The 24305-nt window shown below is 37.4% G+C and overlaps 2 protein-coding genes across 2 annotated transcripts in view; one reads left to right on the top strand and one right to left on the bottom strand.

Moving 5' to 3' along the window:
* Nucleotides 1-24305, top strand: part of CMSS1 (cms1 ribosomal small subunit homolog) — a 770463-nt gene that overhangs the window by 369113 nt on the left and 377045 nt on the right. The window lies entirely within an intron of this gene.
* The window catches only part of FILIP1L (filamin A interacting protein 1 like), a 639717-nt gene that overhangs the window by 428898 nt on the left and 186514 nt on the right, over nucleotides 1-24305 (bottom strand). The gene's annotated exons all lie outside the window — the stretch shown is intronic.

Genomic DNA, 24305 nt, shown 5'->3' with positions numbered 1-24305 from the left:
GTGCTTAAACAGTGCTTCCTTCTCTTTCTTTAGAAACCTCTTGCTAAATGAAGGAACAGCTTAATGTCATGTGTTGTGAGGATCAGCCAAACAATATCTCATCAACATATGGCATTTGATAGCTTAGCAATCAACATGGGTTTAAAATGTTGGTCATTTGAAAATCAATATTAGACCTGTCTACCGTATCACTTGAATCCTTTTGACTAATTGTTAAACACATTATATTTTTGACTTCCTGAAGTTTTTAATTGTTTACCATCTTTATAATAAAATAGAAAGTCAGTGGTTTTCTAGAAATAAGATATATTTGTTGTAAATTGCTCCCCCCCCCCCATTAAATAAATAAATAATTGTTTGATAAATAAAATAAAAAAAATGTTTTTGGAGCCTGTCTGTGATAATGTGATCTTTTCCCACCCCTGTGTTTTTGTATAGTATATATATGTATATATGTTACAGGTAAAGTCAGGTATTGGGTAATCCTACGATTACCTGGGTAAAACTAACATTACCCAGTGGCTTTACATCGGCTTTACCCACAGCTGCTGGGGTAATGTCAGTTTTACCGGATTACCCAGATATCTGACTTTACCCGTATATATATATATATATATATATATATATATATATATATATATATATATATATACACACACAGTATATATAAAACAAAAAGTAAACAGCTAGGAAAAACATTTATTATCACAATTTATTTTAGTTTCTATTGTTTATAAATCCGAGTGCTGTACATTTTGTTACCAACATTAATATTTTGCAGGCACTCAGGTTGCTTGATATATATAAAAATAATATGTAATATAATATAGATACATACATACATAATCATACAAACACACTATAATATGTGTGTGTATGTGAGTTACTTTCTATTATTTGCTTTAGGGAATTTGAGGAATGTATCATCTGTTCCCTCTAGCACAAATTACACATCACTTTAGTATTTTACTACAGTTTGTTAAACTATTTCACCAGCGTAAAATTGGTTCAAATTATGTGTAAGAAGTGTTTAAAGTCACATATTATTATACAGGATACCTGGAATCAGAGTAGGTAAATGCTTATGGGTATTTTCCACAGACGAAACCAGGTTGAAAAGATGATTTAATTCCTAAGCATAGAAAGTTAAGCCACGCTGGCTTTGTTTGAATTTAGTCAAGAAAATCTCCATATAATTCACAATTATTATTTTTACTATGTATAGGGCTAGTTTACGAGTGGTGCGCTATCGTTTGCGCGAGCGATATTGGGTTTTCTGCTCATATTAGAAGTTGAAAGTAATTGTGAATGTGTAAGTACAATTGCCATTTACTCTAGAATGATTTCTGTGACTTCAGAGCTCTGGTTTGCTATTACTCACGTATAAAAAGTTGCACAAAGCACATCAAAAATACATTAAAAAGTGCAGTCACACTCATAATAACACTGTCTGAAAAAAAATATTTCTTAAAGCAATTGCATTAAACGTTATAAGGGCTCAAAGTTAAAAGGTGTGTGGTGTTAGAAAAATAAATGGGCTGCAAAGGACTTTCCCATAAAGATACATACATACCGTCTTAATATGTATGTATATATTTATTTATATATGTATACATATATAAACTAATAAATACATATGTACACACACATATATATATATATATATGTGCATTGGAGCCCTTCGCAGTCAAGAAGATGAAAACATGAACAATCATATTTATGTAATATTCATATTTAATAAGGTGTTATACTGTGTATTCACTGTAAATATTATACATTCCACTGTTCTGCACATAGCAGAATTTGTTCTATTTATTTTTAAATAGATATTCATATAAATATATATATATATATATATATAAAATTGTGTATATATATTTCTGTGTGTGTGTGTATATATATATATTGGTTTTGGTATCTACTGTCAGTTTATAAAGTAAAAGGGACATTTTTTTATGGTTTAGAAGAGCATGTAATTTTTAGGAGTCTTTTTTAATTTACTTCTACTATCAAATTTACTTTGTTTTCTTGGTATCATTTGTTGAAAAACATATGCTTAGTAGCAACAGCAATGCACATCTGCACTAGAGGAGAAAGTGGCTGGTGATTAGTTGCTAAAACGCCAGTTATGTTTAGTTTCGCTAATTCATAGCAGAGCATTGCTGCTCTCTAGCTAACTTTATGTGTTTAACACCTTAGCTTGCAATTAACGCATATTTATTAATAGTGCAATAATAAAATGCACATTTTCTGACCCTTTAAGCCTCTATAGTAACCGTTATGTTGCACATACAATTAAAATAAATGTTTTTTAGACATACTTAAAACTGTTACGTTATCAATGACTTGGAAAACTCTATTTCTCACCCCCCATTACTTGAGGATAATTCTAAAGATACAACAATGTATTATTCTCAGGCTAATCTTTGCTTTGTCTTATATCCTTTTAATTGTTTATAAAATAATTTCTATATGCATGCATAGCTTTTCATGTTTCTTTGAGAAGCGTGTAATTCATAAACAATATTACGTCTTTTATGTTATATTTATAATATCCACAGAGAACAAAATCTATATGTGAGAAGTGTTTGTATCTTCAGAAAGCACCAAGAAAGCGCGTGAAGTTTGCACGCTGGAGTAAAACCGAAATGCAGGTTGGTCTATAATCTGACAATAGGATGTGTTTGTTCTGCTCATATTCATTCCCTAGCTCCCTGTAAATCAGACATTCCTACACGATTACATAAGAAGACTTGAGGCATGATTAATGCAAGCTGGTTTGTAAAAGATGACGTACAGGCTCAAGCAAAGTTTACCTGAGAATTATCTCCTGTATGGTTTAATGTCTGTGTGAGTCATGTGCTGAGACTCTGGTATTCTCTGTTCTTAAACATGGTAATATCACGCTTACCTCACCCCAAGGTTTTTTTGTCCTTAACCCTCTCGGCTAGAAATGCTGCTGTAAGCAGTTGTGATTTCAACTTTTTTTTTTCTCTAGATTTGCTTTATAGAGAGGTGGGATCTTTAGGTTTTTTTTCCCTTCAGATTTGAAAGAAGATGAGCAGGAATATTAGAGGCTCATTCATCTGGAAAGTCTTAAACCAGTCACAAGGTCAAATAGGTCAATGTGTTTTGCCTTTCTCCCCTTTTTCTTTCACCACCTTGCTGACCCACATCTCCTCATCTGAAGTATACGCAATCGTCCCATTTTTATTTAATTGTCCCATGTTGATTCCGTGTGTATATGTGATTTGTGCTACTAATCTTTCTGGACTGCTCTTACGGCATTTGTTTATAGAGAAAACAATTGTTTGTTTTTAAATTCTATAACACTTAGTGACCCATAAAAACAATTTATAAATTCAAAATTGTAATACCATTTTTTGGTTAATTATATAACAGCACTTCTGGAGCATTTTCAACCCAAATCATTGTGGACCAGATAGCTGTGTAACATCTAATATGAATAATAAGAATCGTGTGTTGCTTTGGGCAAATTTCTCATTTTGTGGTCCAATTTGTGAGCCTATTTTCAATAAAAGATATTCTCTGTTCTCAACTGCTGTTTTTGGTTTTCCTACCAGTGCTATCCCAATCGATTCCAAGCTTGTCTGTTCTAATTTGTAAGCATGCCCAAGTGGTGGCAGTCATTCTTCTAAAACACCTGGGTATGTGATTGGGTTAACACGCAAACATCTGTAGGTGTAGTAGGTCTACACAATGGTAGGTTACCAGCTGTCCTCTACAGAAATACTGTCTTGCTAAAGCTGCAGGTGAGGTTTGGAATCGGATGTTGAGCAGATACTATGGCAATGCAGCTTTTGGCTGCCATTTTCCCTATATTGGACCTCTGACTGTAAACTTGCATATACAGGGTCAGGCAGGAGTAGCGCCCCTTTTTCATGAGTTTCTAGAAGTAATGCCTTTTTTTCATTGTTCTAGTTTCCCTGAAATAAACTATATTATGAGAACCATTGCAACAGGGCAGTAACCGCTCATTTGTTAAGGGAAGAATACTTACTTATGATTTGATATAGATAACAAGCTCATGAAAAAGGGGCGTTATGCTTAATTGATTTGCGCATAAACGTGTATTAACATCTGATACTTTGAGGCTTGGTTAGGGGTCTAAAAATCAGTAAATGGATAATCTACAAAACATTTATGCAAACAAAAATCTAGTGTACAATGTCCCTTTAAACGTGCAATTATGTATCTGGAGAAGGCAGCCCCTTTAACACATTGCCTCCATTTCCTTTAAGGGTGTCAATTATGGACTTAATTGTTATCATAATAAAAACTAAAAATATTTTTAAGACGAAACATGTCTTTCCGGATTTAACTTCTCAGACATAACTATTTACAATTACCAAACAGGAAATATTTGCGTGAACGTGCCTATTTACTGTAAATATTTTAGAAAAGAAGTATTAAATCTTCATTTGAATAAACGAATAATACTGCAGCACATACACATTCTAGTGAATTATGTTTGTGAACTGTTCCCCTTGCTGCGGTTGAACATGTGCTTTATTCTGGCCGTCTTGTTCATCGTTTAGCTATTTGGCATCCACATATAAAACAGCCAGGATTTTGTTATTCTGATCTATGAAAGCTAATCAGTATCATATTTATTTTGTAAATGAAAGTATATAAATTTACTCCAACTGCTGAAAAAGTTGTCAAAACCCTTATTTATTCTAGAAACGAGTGTGACCTAAATAGAGTTTGACAAGAGGCTATCATATGACTGTCAGACACAGCAAGTAACATATGAACAAATAAAAAAGTATTTGTTTTTCTGTTGAAATGTCTTTTAACATTTTTTTTTTTACAATATTTGTTTCCTTTATACAGTTGCTGACAGCTGTAGGAATTATTTTAACAGCAGTAATAAAGCAGCCTATTGTGCATTTTACAAAACTAGTGAAAAAGGAACAGTCAAGTCCAAAAAAACCTTTCATGATTCAGATAGGGCATGTAATTTTAAACAACTTTTCAGTTTACTTTTATCACCAATTTTGCTTTGTTCCCTTGGTATTCTTAGTTGAAAGCTAAACCTAGGAGGTTTATATGCTAATTTCTTAGACTTTGAAGGCCGCCTCTAAATTTAAAGCATTTTTACAGTTTTTTACCACTAGAGGGCATTAGTTTATGTGTTTCATATAGATAACATTGAGCTCATGCACGTGAATTTACCCAGGAGTGAGCACTGATTGACTAAAATGCAAGTCTGTCAAATGAACTGAAATAAGGGCGCAGTCTGCAGAGGCTTAGATACAAGGTAATTACAGAGGTAAAAAGTATATTAATATAACAGTGTTGGTTATGCAAAACTGGGGAATGGGTAATAAAGGGATTATCTATCTTTTTAAACAACAAAAATGCTGGTGTTGACTGTCTCTTTAAAGTTGAATCGCCTATAACATCATTAATAATTTTAAAAAAAATGTAGAATTGCAATGTACTCTAAGGGACAGTAAAGTCTATACTAAACTATTTGATTCAGGTAGAGCTTGCCATTTTGAACAACTTTCCGATTTACTTCTATTATGAAATTTGCTTTATTCTTTTGATATGCTTTATTGAAAAACATAACTAGGTATGCTCAGAAGGAGCAGCTAGCTCCCAATATTGTGTTGCTGCTCCTGAGTCCACCTAGGCATGCAAATTTGATAACAGAAGTAACAAGTCCTTTACAAATGCATGCTCTAATTGAATCATTACATTTTTTACTTAACTTTGATTTTGTCCCTTTCAGTATCTAATGTCGTTACATTTCCTGTAATTTTCTCTGAAATTGTGTTTTTTTATGCTGCCCTCAGATTGATAAATTGTATCCTGTATACATCAGTACAATAACCCTGCAAAATGCTACAAAGTGATTGCTTGATCAGTACAGACACTTATTGATATCTGTCCTTATTTGGCCACAGTAAAAGAGATAAAATAAAAAAATACTTCAAGATACTTTTCAAATGTAACTAAAAAAAGCCTACTAAGTTTTAACTACATTTATTTTGAACGAATCTCTTGCATTACAGAAACACAAATAAAACGTAATGTTCCTTTTAACTAAATACTGGTTTTATAAATGTGGAGCCTCCATTATGTGACAAAATAATGTTGATGGGCTGAAATAAAAATTGTTATGGGTATATTATTACACTACTTTGTTATTACTGTTTAGTGCTGTAGATTAAAGGGACAGTCTACTCCAGAATTTTAATTGTTTAAAAAGATAATCCCTTTATTACCAATTCCCCAGTTTTGCATAACCAACACAGTTATATAAATACACTTTTTACCTCTGTGATTACCTTGTATCTAAGCCTCTGCAGACTGCCCCTTATTTCAGTTCTTTTGACACTTGCATTTTAGACAATTAGTGCTGACGCCTAGGTAACTCTATGGGTGTGAGCACAATGTGGTCTACATGGCACACATGAACTAACACCCTCTAGCTGTGTAAACGGTCAAAATGCACAGATATTAGAGGCGGCCTTCAAGCGGTTATAAGTTAGCATATAAGCCTACCTAGGTTTAGCTTTCAACTAAGAATACCAAGAGAACAAAGCAAATGTGTTGATAAAAGTAAATTGGAAAGTTGTTTAAAATGACATGCCCTATCTAAATCATGAAAGTTTAATTTTGACTTGACTGTCCTTTTATGTGCTTAAAGGGACATTCTGGTCAAAATGTATATACACGTAGATGAATTACATGTTTGTATAGAAACATATTTGCAATAAACATGTGTTAGCAATATTGTTTTTAGTAAAAGTTATCACTCTTTTAGTGTTAAAATTTTTCTCTGCATGTGAAGCGTAGCCATTCCCAGTACACCAGCATTTTAAGTACTTCAACTGCTCAAAGCGCCAGTGGGGCTTGTGTCATGTCAGCAATTAACAATTTGAGTCATTACCAGATGGTAGAAGCACCGTAGGCTCTCTGAGCAAGTGCTGTGTTTTTTAAATGCTTGTGCACGGTGCTTACTTGAATACACTTTTGAAACAGCTATAGCTTTTATTAAAAGCATGTTTGCTAATACATGTATATTACAAAATTGCTTCTATTCAAAATTGAAATGCATCCATGTGGATTCCAATTTTGGCTGGATTGTCCCTTTAATATTGTCTGTTGTATGGCAGCAGTGCTATATATTCAATTGGAAATATAATTTTTTTTATCTTTTGCTCTTCTGTCTTAGATACTTAACTCTTTGGTACAATTACTGGTTTGTGTTGTAACATGCAAAAGAAACCACATGGTCTTGCAAGACAGAGATCAATTGGAACACTCTATGAGTTTGGCTGTGTGCCTCAGTAATGCAATAGTATCCCCAAGTGTTATACACAGCATCAGTAACGCAATAGTATCCCCAAGTGTTATACACAGCATCAGTAACGCAATAGTATCCCCAAGTGTTATAACCAGCATCAGTAACGCAATAGTATCCCCACCTGTTATACACAGCATCAGTAATGCAATAGTATCCCCACGTGTTATATACAGCATCGGTAATGCAATAGTATCCCCAAGTGTTATACACGGCATCAGTAATGCAATAGTATCCCCACGTGTTATATACAGCATCAGTAACGCAATAGTATCCCCATGTGTTTTATACAGCATCAGTAATGCAATAGTATCCCCACCTGTTATACACAGCATCAGTAATGCAATAGTATCCCCACGTGTTATATACAGCATCAGTAATGCAATAGTATCCCCACGTGTTATATACAGCATCAGTAATGCAATAGTATCCCCAACTGTTATACACAGTATCAGTAACGCAATAGTATCCCCACGTGTTATATACAGCATCAGTAACGCAATAGTATCCCCACGTGTTATACACAGCATCAGTAACGCAATAGTATCCCCAAGTGTTATACACAGTATCAGTAATGCAATAGTATCCCCACGTGTTATACACAGCATCAGTAACGCAATAGTATCCCCACGTGTTATATACAGCATCAGTAATGCAATAGTATCCCCACCTGTTATACACAGCATCAGTAATGCAATAGTATCCCCACATGTTATATACAGCATCAGTAATGCAATAGTATCCCCACGTGTTATACACAGCATCAGTAAAGCAATAGTATCCCCACGTGTTATACACAGCATCAGTAACGCAATAGTATCCCCAAGTGTTATACACAGCATCAGTAACGCAATAGTATCCCCACGTGTTATACACAGCATCAGTAACGCAATAGTATCCCCACCTGTTATACACAGCATCAGTAACGCAACAGTATCCCCACCTGTTATACACAGCATCAGTAACACAATAGTATCCCCACCTGTTATACACAGCATCAGTAACGCAATAGTATCCCCACGTGTTATACACAGCATCAGTAACGCAATAGTATCCCCAAGTGTTATACACAGCATCAGTAACGCAATAGTATCCCCAAGTGCTATACACATCATCAGTAACGCAATAGTATCCCCAAGTGCTATACACAGCATCAGTAACGCAATAGTATCCCCAAGTGTTATACACAGCATCAGTAACGCAATAGTATCCCCAAGTGTTATACACAGCATCAGTAACGCAATAGTATCCCCAAGTGTTATTCACAGCATCAGTAACGCAATAGTATCCCCAAGTGTTATACACAGTATCAGTAACGCAATAGTATCCCCACATGTTATACACAGCATCAGTAACGCAATAGTATCCCAAGTGTTATACACAGCATCAGTAACGCAATAGTATCCCCAAGTGTTATACACAGCATCAGTAACGCAATAGTATCCCCAAGTGTTATACACAGCATCAGTAACGCAATAGTATCCCCAAGTGTTATACACAGCATCAGTAACGCAATAGTATCCCCAAGTGTTATACACAGCATCAGTAACGCAATAGTATCCCCAAGTGTTATACACAGCATCAGTAACGCAATAGTATCCCCAAGTGTTATACACAGCAATTTTCTCAATGGAAAGATTGGTGTTATGTATAAAGTTTTCAAATTACAGAACAATATGGATTACAAATAGTAATGCAGCCTTAAAGGGACATGAAACCCAAATTTTTTCCAATGAATAGTTAAATAGTTGCCTTTGGGCTTGAGAATCCTCCTCTATCACAGAGTCTCACCCACTTAAGGTGCAATAGTCCTATTTCTGCTGATGGTAGCTAAATAACCCCTAACAGGCTTGCATTGTGTATTGTAGGAAGTGTAACTACCCATTACTAGAGGCTCTCACTATCCCTCTCACCAGACTGGGCTCCAGTTCCTCCCACCAGCAGCAGCAGTGTTTACGGAAGCGTTTCTGTTCTCTGTCCAGAGGGAGCTTAGTTACTCCTGCAAAAATAGTGCAGGAACTCCGTTCCCATGCATTCCCGCTCGACTTGAACCTGTCTAATGTGTTATATGCAAGTATTAGTAAAATATTTTAATGATCCAACATGGTTAAAACACATAGTTAAAGTGATGGTAAATTTGCCTCCATAACTTTACATATTCTGAAAGCTCTTGTCATTACTAGCATATTGATCTGCTTATTTATTTCAAAACTCAATTAAACTTCTAAAAATCAGCGTTTTTTTCAGGCTCAGTTACCCGATTTTATACAGCCAATTGGAGCCTCACCATGCGCCCCTTGGATTTTACTCACAGCACGCTCCCGTGCTTGTAAATCTGCCTGGAAGTGCAACTGCGCAACTCAATACGCTATTTGTGCAACTAAAACAGTGAGGCCGCTAACGGGTACAGGTATTTAGTTGCGCAAATAGCGTATTGAGTTGCGCATGCGCAGTTGCACTTCCAGGCAGATTTACAAGCACGGGAGCGTGCTGTGAGTAAAATCCATGGGGCGCATGGTGAGGCTCCTATTGGCTGAAAGAGATGCCAATCAAATACTACACTCTGAAAATCTCTGACAGGGGCTGTATAAAATCAGGTAACGGAGCCTGAAAAAAACGCTGATTTTTAGAAGTTTAATTGAGTTTTGAAATAAATAAGCAGATCAATATGCTAGTAATGACAAGAGCTTTCAAAATATGTAAAGTTATGGAGGCAAATTTACCATCACTTTAAAAGACCATTAAATGCAATGGAATTGCATAATCAAGAAGTACATAATAAAACCTATGCAATTGTACTTAATCTAAATTTTAAATGAGCAATAGATTTTTTTGTGTCAGTTTCCAGAATTTACTTCAGTTTGGCAGCCCCCTGTATCATGTGACAGCCATCAGCCAATAACAGACTCATATACTTATGCCCTGTGAACTCTTGCACATGCTCAGTAGGATCTGGTACTTCAGAAACTATGCGTATAAAAAGACTGTGCACAGTCTGATAATGGAAGTAAATTGGAAAGTCTCTTAATAACTGCATGCTCTATCTAAATCAGGAAAATATATTTTGTCTTTAGTGTCCATTTTAGCTAGCTCCACAGCCAGCAATGCACTACTGGGACCTACCTGAACGCTTCTGGTGACCAATGACAAGACGCATATGTGTGTAGCCACCAATCATTTGCTAGATCCCAGTAGTGCATTTTGAGCCTACCTACGTATGCTTTTCAACAAATGATACCAAGAGAACAAAGTAAAGTTGGTAATAGAAGGAAAATGAAATGCTTTATCTGAAACATGAGAGTTTAGTTTTGACGTTCAACTCTCTTTAATCTGTTGTGCTACCATAGACATATGTGTGTATGTCTTTTTAAAGGATATTCGTATAGTGGCCATGTGTGTTTTGCCCGTTATTTTTATTTTTGTAGAGGCCCTTAGTATTATTTTTTTAATTTTGATTGAACAGGTGGCGTCTGTATCTGTTACGTGACATTGCTTCCTAATGTCTCACGTTATGCTCAACCATGAAGGCTTTATAAAGCTGTATATTATATATTAAGCATTTAAAATGGAACTAATTATTTGTATTATGCACTTTAATTTGTATTTTTTCTACTTTTTTAGGTAAGAAATATCTGTTCTGGGCGAATTCATCTTTGGTAACGTATTTTGTAGAACATTTAGTGCAATTAATATGACAGTTTTCCTTCTCTTATTTGTAATAAAAATGTTACAACTTTATATGTCTCCTTATAAGGTAGTAAGGGATGTTAAACATTAATATATTCTTGATGAGATGATGCATTCACAGCCAAGATAAGCCGTAGAATAATATGTAGATGTATTTTTACAATTATATTATATTTAAATACTGAAGATAGACGTGTAAAGGTTTAGTTTCTATAAATGACTTTAGTTTCTCTCATGTTTTTTCCCCTTATCTCTCTTTTCTTCTGTGGACAATTAGGGGCAGATATAAACCAGCCACTAAAAGATACTGTGCAAACAAGGCTGTGTAAAAACCCTGGTAGATAATTACTACAACAGTCCTATTTTCCACACAGATATGTTTGCACAGTCAATTTTATAAAGCGGAACATCCTTTATTTCAATTGTGAATGGATTTAAAAGCCAAATAATATGTTTACACAACCATTATGTGAGCAAAAGAGCTAGGGCTAAAAAAAATACAAAGTAACATGAATATAGAGTACAAATTGCTTATCTGAAAGACACTGCAGGAGTGAGACAAGCACTGAATACAAGGAACATAGTCATAATTGTAAATAGGGTTGTCACCCAGCCGGTATTTTACCGACACGCAGGACCGTCTTTAACACAGGGCAAAAGGGGCAGCTGCCCTGGGCCCAGTCTTTGTTGAGGGGCCCTATAGTCCTAAAAAAAAAAAAAATTTTTTTTTTAAAGTTCATGCCAGACTGCTGATGTCATGTAACATGGGGGACACACACAGTCAGTCCTAATATTGTCACAGTCAAATGTTCTCTGCTTATATTTATTTGTGAGAAAAGGTGCCAGACCGTGCCAATGTCATGTGACATTCCAAGCTAGTGCCATGTGCTGTTTTAGATGTGCACTGTGCAGCACTGGATGCTAAGCCCTAACTAGGCATCCAGTCAATCCCACTGCATCAGAAAAGGTCCTGCTGGGGTTACCACTGTTACCAGGTAACTGCTCTGGTGGTGGGGATTGTTTCTGGGTAGGGCTGACTATAGGCGCATGCAGCCGAAAGCTGGAGTGTCAGGCACGTGAGGATTTGAGCATCTGTGCAGCTGCACACACTGCTCTCTTCAGTCTTGAGGCTGTGTGACTCGTCTGTATCCATGCAGCCTTGGGCAGACAACATGCAGTCTGCTGGTTCCCTTATCCCTGCTCTTTCTGCTGTGGCTCTAAGGTCAACTAACTGAAGTTTGTTAGGAAAACAGTGCTTTGTAGAAAGGTGTCAGTGGGAAGAATAAGTGAGTGTACACATGCCCCTCCCCCATGCAGCATTGTCTAGTGCAGGATGAGAGGGAACTTGTTCCTAGCAAAGTAGTGACATGTGCTGCTGTGGCTGATGTATAGTGTCATGCTGATACTTCACACATTAAGGTAAGGTTTATTTTTATAGTTTTTATTTCTCTCTGTTTCAGATTTTACAGCTTCCCATAGTAGTTCTACTGTTCCAGTCAGTAAACTTATATCTGTCTGCATCTCTATGCCTCCGCCTCAGTCTTTACCTTGCTTTGCTCCTGTTGGCTGCTCTAAATCTCTTTAACCAGCTAACCTCACACCAGAATCACATTCAAAAGCATATTAAATTAATCCAAAGTGGAGGAATTTATATATTTATTTACTTATTAGTACTGCTTAGGTCCAGTTTCACATATTGCAATTTTTTTTTTTTTAATGATTAGCTCAGCAGTGGATGATCCACTGCTGGGCTAATAATTTTTTAAAAAAAAATAAAAATAAATTGATTTAGTTGTTTTTTGGGATGTTGGGGTGGAGAGCGAAATTGCATGGGAGGGGGGGCCCAAGAAAATGTTTGCCTGGGGTCCAGTCAATATTAAAGACGGTCCTGCCGACACGGACGGTATTTTTAAGGTTCATGTCAATGTAGAAAATGAAGAATAAATATTGAAAGAAAGCCCCTGTACAAGTGAAACTTCTTCTGAGTGTGATGAATACAAGTTACAAACAAATGAGCATTTAAAATCAGCCCTATCAGCTTTAGTTTTTGGGTTATGCTGTTTATTTATTTATGCAAATTTATGTTAATTAGCATGACTGGTATTTTCTTCCCTGAAAGGTGGCAACCCTAATTGTAAACTAAGGAATAAGTGAAACGCTTGTTGTAATGATCATATCAACCCTTGTAACATTGGAGTTTTAACTTTTTTGTTCACTTGTTATAGTAAATTGTACGTTTTTAATTTGGTTACTATATCTTTGATCATGGGCGTCCACAAGGGGGGGGGCAAGAAAGAGCATCTGACCCCCCCAGATATTCCTCCCCACCTGGAGTAAAACTGCAGAAAAAAAAATAATTAAAGTCTGTTTCTATGCATTTTAATGAGTTCCGTTTTAGAGGAAGAAGCACAGTATTCTGGGAGTTACAAAGCATTCTGGAATATGTAGTTTACTATATCCTACTGTATTTTGTCACTGCAGTTTTGGACACTAATTCCCAGCATGCATAGTACAGTGATTTCTTTTTTGAACTCTGTAGAGGGAACACTGCATAGCAAATGGATGATATGCAAGCCTGTTATTATATAGTGTAAGCCTGTTCTTATATAAAATCACTGACCAATGTGTTCTTTACTAATAAATACATTTCTGAGATACTGCTGGGTATAAGCATAAATCAGACAAGCTATATATATTGGTCTGTATGTGTAAGAAACATGCTTTATTGATTAGATAAGAAGCAGTTTGCTTTTTATAGTACTTTTGTGCTGCACGTGGCTTGTTAACTGCTTCACACCGCCTCTGCACTTGTACAAATAAGCAGCCAGCACTGGGGAAAGTCAGATCATTTCACAGTTAAAGTTACACAATTTGTAGTTGTTTTTTCTCTACCTGCACCCTTGCTGTATCTGTATATTTTTACTAGTTACACAATCAGAAGCAGCAGTATTCAGCAATGCTGATTTACACCAATGAACAAGCAAAGTATTATATACAGGTGTGTGTGTGTATACAGTTGTGCTCATAAGTTTACATATCCTTGCTGAATTTATGATTTCTTGGCCATTTTTCAGAGAATATGAATGATAACACAAAAACTTTTCTTTCACTCATGTTTAGTGTTTGGCTGAAGCCATTTATTATCAATCAACTGTGTTTACTCTTTTTAAATCATAATGACAACAGAAACTACCCAAATGACCCTGATCAAAAGTTTACATACCCCAGTTCTTAATACAGTGTATTGCCCCCTTTAACATCAATGACAGCTTGAAGTCTTTTGTGGTATTTGTGGATGAGGCTCTTTATCTTCTCAGATGGTAAAGCTGCACATTCTTCCTGGCAAATAGCCTCCAGTTCCTGTAAATTCTTGGGCTGTCTTGCATAAACTGCACGTTTGAGATCTCCCCAGAGTGGCTCAATGATATTGAGGTCAGGAGACTGAGATGGCCACTCCAGAACCTTCACTTTATTCTGCTGTAGCCAATGACAGGTCGACTTGGCCTTGTGTTTAGGGTCACTGTCATGTTGGAATGTCCAAGTACGTCCCATGCGCAGCTTCCGGGCTGATGAATGCAAATTTTCCTCCAGTATTTTTTGATAACATACTGCATTCATCTTGCCATCAATTCTGACCAAATTTTCCTGTGCCTTTGTAGCTCACACATCCCCAAAACATCAGCAATCCACCTCCGTGTTTCACAGTAGGAATGGTGTACCTTTCATCATAGGCCTTGTTATTATTATTATTATTATTATCGGTTATTTGTAGAGCGCCAACAGATTCCGCAGCGCTATAAACAAAGGGGGAGTACAACAAAACAATTATATGGTAGAGGGCCCTGCCAAGAGTTGCACTGTTGTAGTCAGCTCTTAAGAAGGTGATCCACAAACAGCTGGACTATTAGGCTTACATGCTAAGAGGGTTCAGGGGATTGCAGTGGAGGAGAGGAACTGGTATTAGGAAAGGTTAGCATAGGTTGTATGCGTCCCTGAACAGTAGAGTCTTTAGGGAGCACTTGAAGCTTTTAAAACTAGAAGAGAGTCTTATGGAGCGAGGCAGAGAGTTCCACAAGATGGGAGCCAGTCTGGAGAAGTCCTGTAAACGGGAGTGTGATGAGGTGATAAGAGAGGAGGAGAGTAGGAGGTCATGAGCAGAGCGAAGGGGACGGGAGGGAGAGTATCTGGAGACAAGGTCTGAGATGTAGGGGGGAGCAGTGCAGTTCAGGGCTTTGTATGTCAGAGTGAGGCAAGAGGAAGCCAGTGAAGGGATTGGCAGAGAGGCGCAGCAGAAGAAGAGCGACGTGTAAGGAAGATGAGTCTGGCAGAGGCATTCATTATGGATTGTAAAGGAGCTAGGCGGCAGGTGGGGAGACCAGAGAGGACAGAGTTGCAGTAATCAAGGCGGGAAAGAATGAGAGAGTGGATTAAAATCTTAGTTGTGTCTTGTGTAAGGAAGTGTCTAATTTTAGAGATGTTTTTAAGGTGAAAGCGGCAGGCTTTAGCCAATGACTGAATGTGAGGAGTGAAGGAAAGATCTGAGTCGAATGTGACCCCGAGACATCGGGCGTGCGGGGTAGGGGTAATGATGGAGTTGTCGACAGTTATAGAGATATTGGGGGTGGAGATTTTGGAAGAAGGGGGGAAAATGAGGAGCTCAGTTTTGGAGAGATTTAGCTTGAGGTAGTGAGAGGACATCCAGGAAGAGATGTGAGAAAGACAGTTAGTGACACGGGTTAGCAAGAAAGGAGATAGTTCTGGTGCAGAGAAGTAGATTTGGGTGTCGTCGGCATACAAATGATGTTGGAAACCGTGGGACTTAATTAGGGAACCTAGTGATGACGTATAGATTGAGAAGAGAAGGGGACCGAGGATAGAGCCTTGCGGTACTCCGACAGAAAGTGGTGACAGGTCAGAGGAGGCCCCAGAGAAGGCTACACTGAAGGTACGGTTTGACAGATAGGAAGAGAGCCACGAAAGGGCTGTGTCACAGATGCCGAAGGATTGGAGGGTTTGGAGCAGAAGAGGGTGGTCGACAGTGTCAAAGGCTGCGGACAGATCAAGGAGGATAAGCAGAGAGAAGTGGCCTTTTGATTTAGCTGTAAGTAGGTCGTTGGTGACCTTAACAATAGCTGTCTCTGTGGAGTGATAGGGACGAAATCCAGATTGCAGCGGGTCAAGAAGGGAGTTTAACGTAAGGAAATGGGATAGGCGTGCATATACTAGTTTTTCGAGAAGCTTTGAAGCAAGAGGGAGGAGGGAAATTGGGCGGTAGTTGGATGGGGAGGTAGGATCAAGGGAAGGTTTTTTGAGGATAGGTGTGACCAGCGCATGTTTCATTGATGAGGGAAATGTACCAGTGCTGAGAGAGAGGTTGAAAATGTGTGTTAGTATAGGGGTAAGGGTAGCAGAGAGAGAGGGGAGTAGCTGTGAGGGGATAGGGTCAAGGGGAAAGGTAGTGAGGTGAGAGCGCAGTATAAGTGCTGAAACTTCATGTGGTTGGGTGAGAGTATTTGAGGGGGGAGAGAATGGAATTGTGTTGAGAGCTGATTTCATGTCTGATGGAGTCGATTTTGTTAATGAAGTGACTGGCAAAGTCTTGGGCTGACAGAGAAGTTGTATTAGGAAGTGGGGGAGGGCGGAGGAGAGTATTGAAAGTGGAGAACAGACGTTTTGGGTTTGAAGAAAGATTAGAGATAAGGGTAGAGAAGTAGTGTTGCTTGTGGAGATTAAGGGCAGAGTAGTAGGAGTTCAAGATGAATTTGTAATGAAGAAAATCAGCAGAACTCCGTGATTTTCTCCAGTGCCGTTCAGCAGTACGGGAACATCTGCGAAGGTACCGTGTCAGAGGAGTATGCCAGGGCTGGGGATGAGTGTGTGATTTCCTAGCAGTGGTAAGAGGAGCGAGATTGTCAAGGACGGATATAAGGGTGGAATTATAGTGGCAGATAGATTGTTCAGGGCAGGAAAAGGTGGAGAAGGATGAGAGGAGTGGTTGAAGGGAATTAGCAAGTTGTTGCTGATCTAAAGACCTAATGCTTTTGTGAAGTTTGGTGTGAGGAGTAGAAGGTGGGAGAGTTGTAGGAAGGGATGAAATGTTGCAGGTAAGGAGATGGTGGTCAGACAGAGGAAAAGGGGAGTTTGAGAGAGTGCATCGATAGCTAAAGATCAGGTCAAGGGAGTGACCGTCTTTGTGAGTGGGAGAATCAGTCCATTGTGACAGACCAAAGGAGGAAGTGAGTTGCAGAAGTTGTTTAGCAGATGAGGCAGTGGGATTGTTAAGGGGGATGTTGAAGTCACCAAGAATGAGGGCAGGGGTGTCAGAGGAAAGGAAGTAGGGTAGCCAGGCAGCCAAATGATCTAGAAATTGAGTTGCGGAGCCAGGGGGTCGGTATATGACTGCAACACATACAGAGAGAGGGGAGAATAAGCGAATCATGTGGGTTTCGAATGAGGGAAAAGTGAGGGAAGAGATAGGGTGTTTTTGTTGAAAGGTGCAACGAGAGGAAAGTAAAATACCTACACCACCTCCTTGTCTATTACCAGACCTAGGAGTGTGGCTGAAGTGGAGACCCCCATGTGACAGAGCAGCAGTGGATGCTGTGTCTAGGAGAGAGAGCCAGGTTTCTGTTAGGGCCAGAAGGTTGAGGGAGCGGGAGATGAAGAGGTCATGTATAGAAGTGAGTTTGTTGCAAACAGAGCGAGAGTTCTTGAGTGCACAGGTGAAAGGGGTAGTGGCTTTAGATGCAAGAGGAATATGAGAAAGGTGTGCAGAGTTTTGTTTTCTGAGTCTATGGGATGGTACACATGGATGTGCATGGCTTGTCAGTGGTTGGGGACCGGGATTAAGGGAGATGTCACCAGCAGTAAGTAGAAGCAAGAGGGAGAGTGACATGAGATGAGATACAGATTTGCAGTAGTGAGACTGCTTTTGAGATGGGCTGGAGGGGGTAGAGAGAGTGTTTAGGAATAGGTAGAGTTCATGAGTAGAAAAGTAAGGTGAGTTTAGGAGAGATGGGCTAATGAACAGTGCAGGTGTTCTTGTTGACTACTCTCCAAATGTAGCGTTTATGGTTGTGGCCAAAAAGCTCAATTTTGGTCTCATCACTCCAAATTACTTTGTGCCAGAAGGTTTGAGGCTTGTCTCTGTGCTGTTTGGCGTATTGTAAGCGGGATACTTTGTGGCATTTCCGTAGTTATGGCTTTCTTCTGGCAACTCGACCATGCAGCCCATCTTTCTTCAAGTGCCTCCTTATTGTGCATCTTGAAACAGCCACACCACATGTTTTCAGAGATTCCTGTATTTCAACTGAAGTTATTTGTGGGGTTTTCTTTGCAACCCAAACAATTTTCCTGGCAGTTGTGGATGGAATTTTAGTTGGTCTACCTGACCGTGGTTTGGTTTTAACAGAACACCTCATTTTCCAATTCTTGATTAGAGTTTGAAAACTGCTGATTGGTATTCTCAATTCCTTTGATATCTTTTTATATCCCTTTCCTGTTTTATACAGTTCAACTACCTTTTCCCGCAGATCCTTTGACAATTCTTTTGCTTTCCCCATGACTCAGAATCCAGAAACGTCAGTGCAGCACTGGATGAAAGATGCAAGGGTCTGTCAGGAGTCCAGAAACTCATTGACCTCTTATACACACACACTAATTACAAGCAAACAGATCACAGGTGAGGATGGTTACCTTTAATAGCCATTCAAACCACTTTGTGTCAACTTGTGTGCATGTTATTAGGCCAAAATCACCAGGGTATGTAAACTTTTGATCAGGGTCATTTGGGTAGTTTCTGTTGTCATTATGATTTATAAAGAGTAAACACAGTTGATTGGTAATAATTGGCTTCAGCCAAACACTAACCATGAGTGAAAGAAAAGTTTTTGTGTTATTCATATTCGCTTAAAAATTGCCAAGAAGTAAAAAATTCTGCCAGGGTATGTAAACTTATGAGCACAAATGTGTGTTTTATATATATATATATATATATATATATATACTGTGTGTATTTGTGTATATATATATATATATATATATATATATATATATACATACACACGCACAAACACACACACATAATACTGAGCCCTGGACATGTCCAGCTAACATATACTGTGCCTTGGAACCACCACTTTAGACTACACAATTCTGGGAATTATTACTTTCAGCAACAGCCTGAGAAAATGCTACTTGCAGTTAAATAAACATACAATTTTAAACAACCTTCCAGTTTACTTCTATTATTTAATTTGCTTCATTCTCTTTGTATGCTTTGTTGAAGGAGCAGCAATGCGCTACTTGTTTCTAACTGAACACAAGGGTGAGCAAATGATTATCAGTATATATATGCAGCCACCAATCAGCAGCTAGAACCTAGGTTCTTTACTGCTCCTGAACTTACCTAGATAAACCTTTCGGCAAAGGATAACAAGAGAAGAAAGCAAATTAAATAATAGAAGTAAATTGGAAAGTTGTTAAAAATTGTATACTCTGTCAAAATCATGAATGTCTAATTATGACTTTACTGTACCTTTAATGTGTCGATATGTGGCTCATTTTGGCAGATTTCATGTTTTTAAAACCTATGAGGTCTATAATATACTTTTATTTATGTGTAATACAAATTTTGTCAAAACTTAGCTCCAAGTCAACCTCCCGATATTTCTTGCTGCACCAATACAAACACAGCTTGTGTGAGTAACAGTGTATGTGACAGTTTGTGTATGTACCAATGAAAATGTGTGTGTAAGTCTGGATGTGTCTGTGTATGTGATAGTGTATTTAAAGGAATAGGAAACCCAAACATTTTCTTTTATGATACAGATAGAACATACAGTTTTAAACAACTTTCCAATGTATTCCTATTATCAAATTTGCTTCATTCTATTGTAATTATTTGCTGAAGAAACAGCATTACACTACTGGCAGCTAGCTGAACACATCTAGTTAGCCATCACAAGAGACAAGTGTGTGCAGGCACCAATCAGCAGCTAGCTTCCACTTGTTAAGGATATGTGCATATTCTTTTTCAACAAGGTATATTATATATATTTATTTTTTTGGGGTCTGGTTGTATTCCCCCCCCCCCCCCCCCCCCCGAAAACAATTCTGCGGACGCCCATGTCTTTGATCTAAAAGAATGTTTTCCTTTTCCCCTTAGTAATGAAGAGCTAAAATAGTTTACTTGTGGGATAACCAGAATTACTGACAATGATCCTGGTGGTGTCAGCAGTGTCTAATAAATGGCCTAGATTTAGTAAAATACTTTTGTAAATAAACCTATTAAAAAAAACTTGTTACACTATCACGGCTTGGAAATTCAACAATTCAGTTAGATTTGTAGCCATCCCTTGTCCCTTGTCCCTGTGAGTTAAACAGCATCAGTCTTGTAACTGCTGACTTCTCGGTGCATATAACAAGGTACGCTGGGAAGGAGACAGATATCCCATAACTGCCTTGAAAACCTACACAACAAACTGAAACAATAAAATCCCTCCCTCTATATAACAGTCCACTTTGACATATGCACAGAAGGAACACTGAAAACAGTTAAAGAGAAAATAAAAATAAGACAGCCTTGTTATCTGTGAAATAGCGATATATACAACAGTGAGACACAATACTTCACAGGGGTATCAGTCGTAGCTATCAATAGTTTTGTATTCTGCAGGCTGGGACAAGATGCAGGTAAGAAAAACTGATCACACCTCTAGAACGCTTCGGAACGCACACAACCAGCCCTTCAAGACATGCCAGATTACTTTACCCTAACAAAACAGAGATTTGAACATTTGCCCAGTTACAAACATGTACATAACCTGTTTTGAAGTCGTTTTGCAGTTGTAATTGTTATTCCACGTTGCTAGTTCTTGTTTGATGTGTGAGATATCATGTACTAGGTACCTCATGTACTTATAGATGTTAAAGGCTCGCTAATAAAATACAAAGTAGAGATAAAGTGATGCGCAATGAGTTGTGAACCCCTCTGCATCTATAAATTCATAAGAAACTGTAACTCTCCTTGTTAATGTTCCTTATACATAATTATTATTATGGACAACGATCTTCTACCCTATCTGATCTGGTAACCATTTGTGCAACCCTTACAGTTGCAGGATGTTTAGTGATCAGTGCAATCCAAAACCTCAATTAGGCAGTTACTAGATCTTCCCATTTACTAATGGAATACAGTTTTCAGCTGGAGAATAAGCTAAAGAGGCCCATTTATCAAGCTCCGTATGGAGCTTGTGGGCCCGTGTTTCTGGCGAGTCTTCAGACTCGCCAGAAACAGCAGTTATGAAGCAGCGGTCTAAAGACTGCTGCTCCATAACCCTTTGTGCCTGCTGTGATGAGGCGGACAGAGATTGCCACAATTCAACCCAATCGAGTATGATCGGGTTGATTGACACCCCCCTGCTGGCGAGTCTGCAGGGGGCGGCGTGTTTCTGCAGTCAAAATTGATGTCAAACATTGTAAGAAGTGCATTTATACATAGTCTGCTACTTACTGATAAGTACAACAACTAAAGCTTTTTTTAAAATACCTTCTTTTCAGACTGAACAAACAAGAAATGAGTGTAATGGTTGCAATACGTTTAGACTGTTTTTGGAGCCTTTTCTTGTAATTTAATAATAACAATTGTGGACTTTGCTGTTAAAAGTGGAAGTACTCCAGACTTAAACTGCTATATTTCACGCATTCATTGGTTGCACACTGTTGTGATTTATTTATAGTTGTCTCTAAATGGCCTTAGTAGAAAAGGTAACCTAGGTTACAACATGGCTGTGCCCGTTGCTTTAGCAAGATTAAAACTTATTCTTCAATGTTTAAGCATCTTATATAATTAAAACATTATGTCTGCATATTATTTTTAGGCTTTTCTTTGCTTTGAATATAACATTCTGTCTAGCATTTATATAGTGTTCAATATCGCTTTAATGTATCACTTTCCCCTTAACTTGTTTTATGTATAACATTTGAAGATTGTATAGTGTCTTGTGTTAAATGTATGCACACCTTCTTTTATCTTTCTTTTTTTTTCTACCTAAAATTAGATTTTGGTTTTTATTAAAAGTGAAAAATGTTTCATCTCTTCAGATTTTCTGTAGACTTTAATTTAAAATGTTGATATATATGATGTGATAATCATTGCATCTGGAACAGTCATCTTGTTTATATGGGTAAAGTGGAGCTAAAGGGACAGTAAAGTAAAAATAAGGAATTGTTCATCATTCAGAAAGAGCACACCATTTTCATCAATTTTCCATCTTCTATTATCAATGTTGCTTAGTTTTCTTGGTATCCTTTGTTAAAGAGTAATCCTAGGTTAGCTCAGGAGTGTGCACCTGTCCTTAGCCATCTGGCAGCAGTGTTTGCAACAATGTTTATAGCAATGTTATACATAGTTGCAAACTCTTCTGCCATAGGGTGTCTGTAGCATTATATGGCGGCAGCATATGTAACTATAACATTGATATAAACATTGTTGCCATCACTGCTGCCAGATGGCTAAAGACACGTGCATGCTCCTGAGCTCAACTAGGATTACTTTTTAACAAAGGAAACCAAGAAAACTCAGCCAAATTGATAATAGAAGTAAGTTGGAAATGTATATGTTCTATCTAGTCCATTTATGTTTAATTTTGACTTTACTGTCCCTTTAAATAGAGGAATTCTAACTACCAAAATGTTGTATTTAAACACTCAGCAGATACTTTAAAAAAATACTCCTCCAAATGTAGATAATTCCAGGGTAATTCCACTAAAATGAAAACCTTACAAACACATTATTGCTCTTTGATTTGAAACCTACCATGTAAGTACCCATACTTAAACTCTATTCAATGGCATAAATATAGTTCACTTTATGGTCTCAAAAGAGCACTGAGGATGCTTTTATAGGTTTCATGTTGAATCAAGAACCAATTTGTTTCCTTAAACGATATGTTTTTTTTCTTTTTTACTAGGTCTAATCAGCCTGGTTTGCATTAGAGCCATATGACCCAGTACATTAGTAGTTTGAACTGACATCATTTTGTCAGGCAGCTCCAAAGCTCACTTTAAACAGAGCAATCTATCATGCCTGTCTGTGGCCCCATTTGTCTTCTATTTAACTAGATACTAAAATATTCACACTTGCTGCCTCTGTTACACTGCGGAGCGCAGGCTACAGAATATGGTGTTGAACAGAAATGATAATGAATTGTTTTATTGTAATAATGCTGCCTTTTCTTTGTCACAATAGCAAAAGAGATTTGAAAGTCATATAATAAAATATAGCTTTTGCATCTTCTATCTTTTTATACAATGAAAGGTCAAATAATGGTAGTTTGGATTTATAAAAAGAGGTATAATGCTCAACATTTAACTCCCATGAATATTACATTTGTGTAGTAAAAACCTTTTTCTGGAATGTAAAGGGAAATACAACTGTAATACTAATAAAAAGAATTCACAGAAATGAGGCCAGAAATATAGATTTGCCAAATAAAAAAATAGTAATAATTATATGACCTAAATTGCATTTTAATTGACATCACTGTAAGTTAATTTTATTACAGTTGGAATCTAAATTAAGGTGGAAAGTATACTTATAATTAAAGTTGCATAAAAGCACCAATGCAAATATTTTTGCAATATACATTTTCAATAAACTGCTTATTTTTAAAGTATAATTTAACGTGAATCTGACCTACTGCCAGCAGAGCAGAAGGCCGTGTACATATTAATTTGATTCCTGTGCACTCTACAAGTGTTGTGATGTCACATGATATCACTAGTAACACTGGGAGCATACGTGGTTGTAAAATGTGCGCATGCATAGTCTAGTGTCATATCAAAAATGGACCATGTGTGCTTTAAAAAACTGTTTGCATATATGTTTATTGAATGCATGATTTTAATGGTGATTTAATACATGACTGCTCCTTTCAAATGATGTTACTCCCTCTTATTTGTAAACATACTGCCACTGGTATTCCTTTAAAAATGTGAATGGAAGCAAAAGTGCAGATTTCAGAATATCAAATGGTTAAACAGAATTCAGATACATATAGAGAAGATAAACATACAAAGACTTTGGGAGGATAAAGAAAATGGAAGTATAAAGAAAGAGAAATAAGGGTTGAGAGCAGAATGGAGGAGAGGGGGGAGAAAGGAGGTGGTAAAAAGAGGGGTAGCGATATAGAAGAAAAAGGAAAGTAGAGAAATGGAGAAAACTAGAGAGAAAGGGGATAGAGATATAAATCAGAAGATTATAGGGATTATCCAAACT

Source organism: Bombina bombina, chromosome 3 (genome assembly GCF_027579735.1).
Source record: "Bombina bombina isolate aBomBom1 chromosome 3, aBomBom1.pri, whole genome shotgun sequence".
Classification (NCBI taxonomy): domain Eukaryota; kingdom Metazoa; phylum Chordata; class Amphibia; order Anura; family Bombinatoridae; genus Bombina; species Bombina bombina.
The sequence above is the reverse complement of the archived record's forward strand: the minus strand, read 5'-3'. Positions and strand labels throughout refer to the sequence as shown.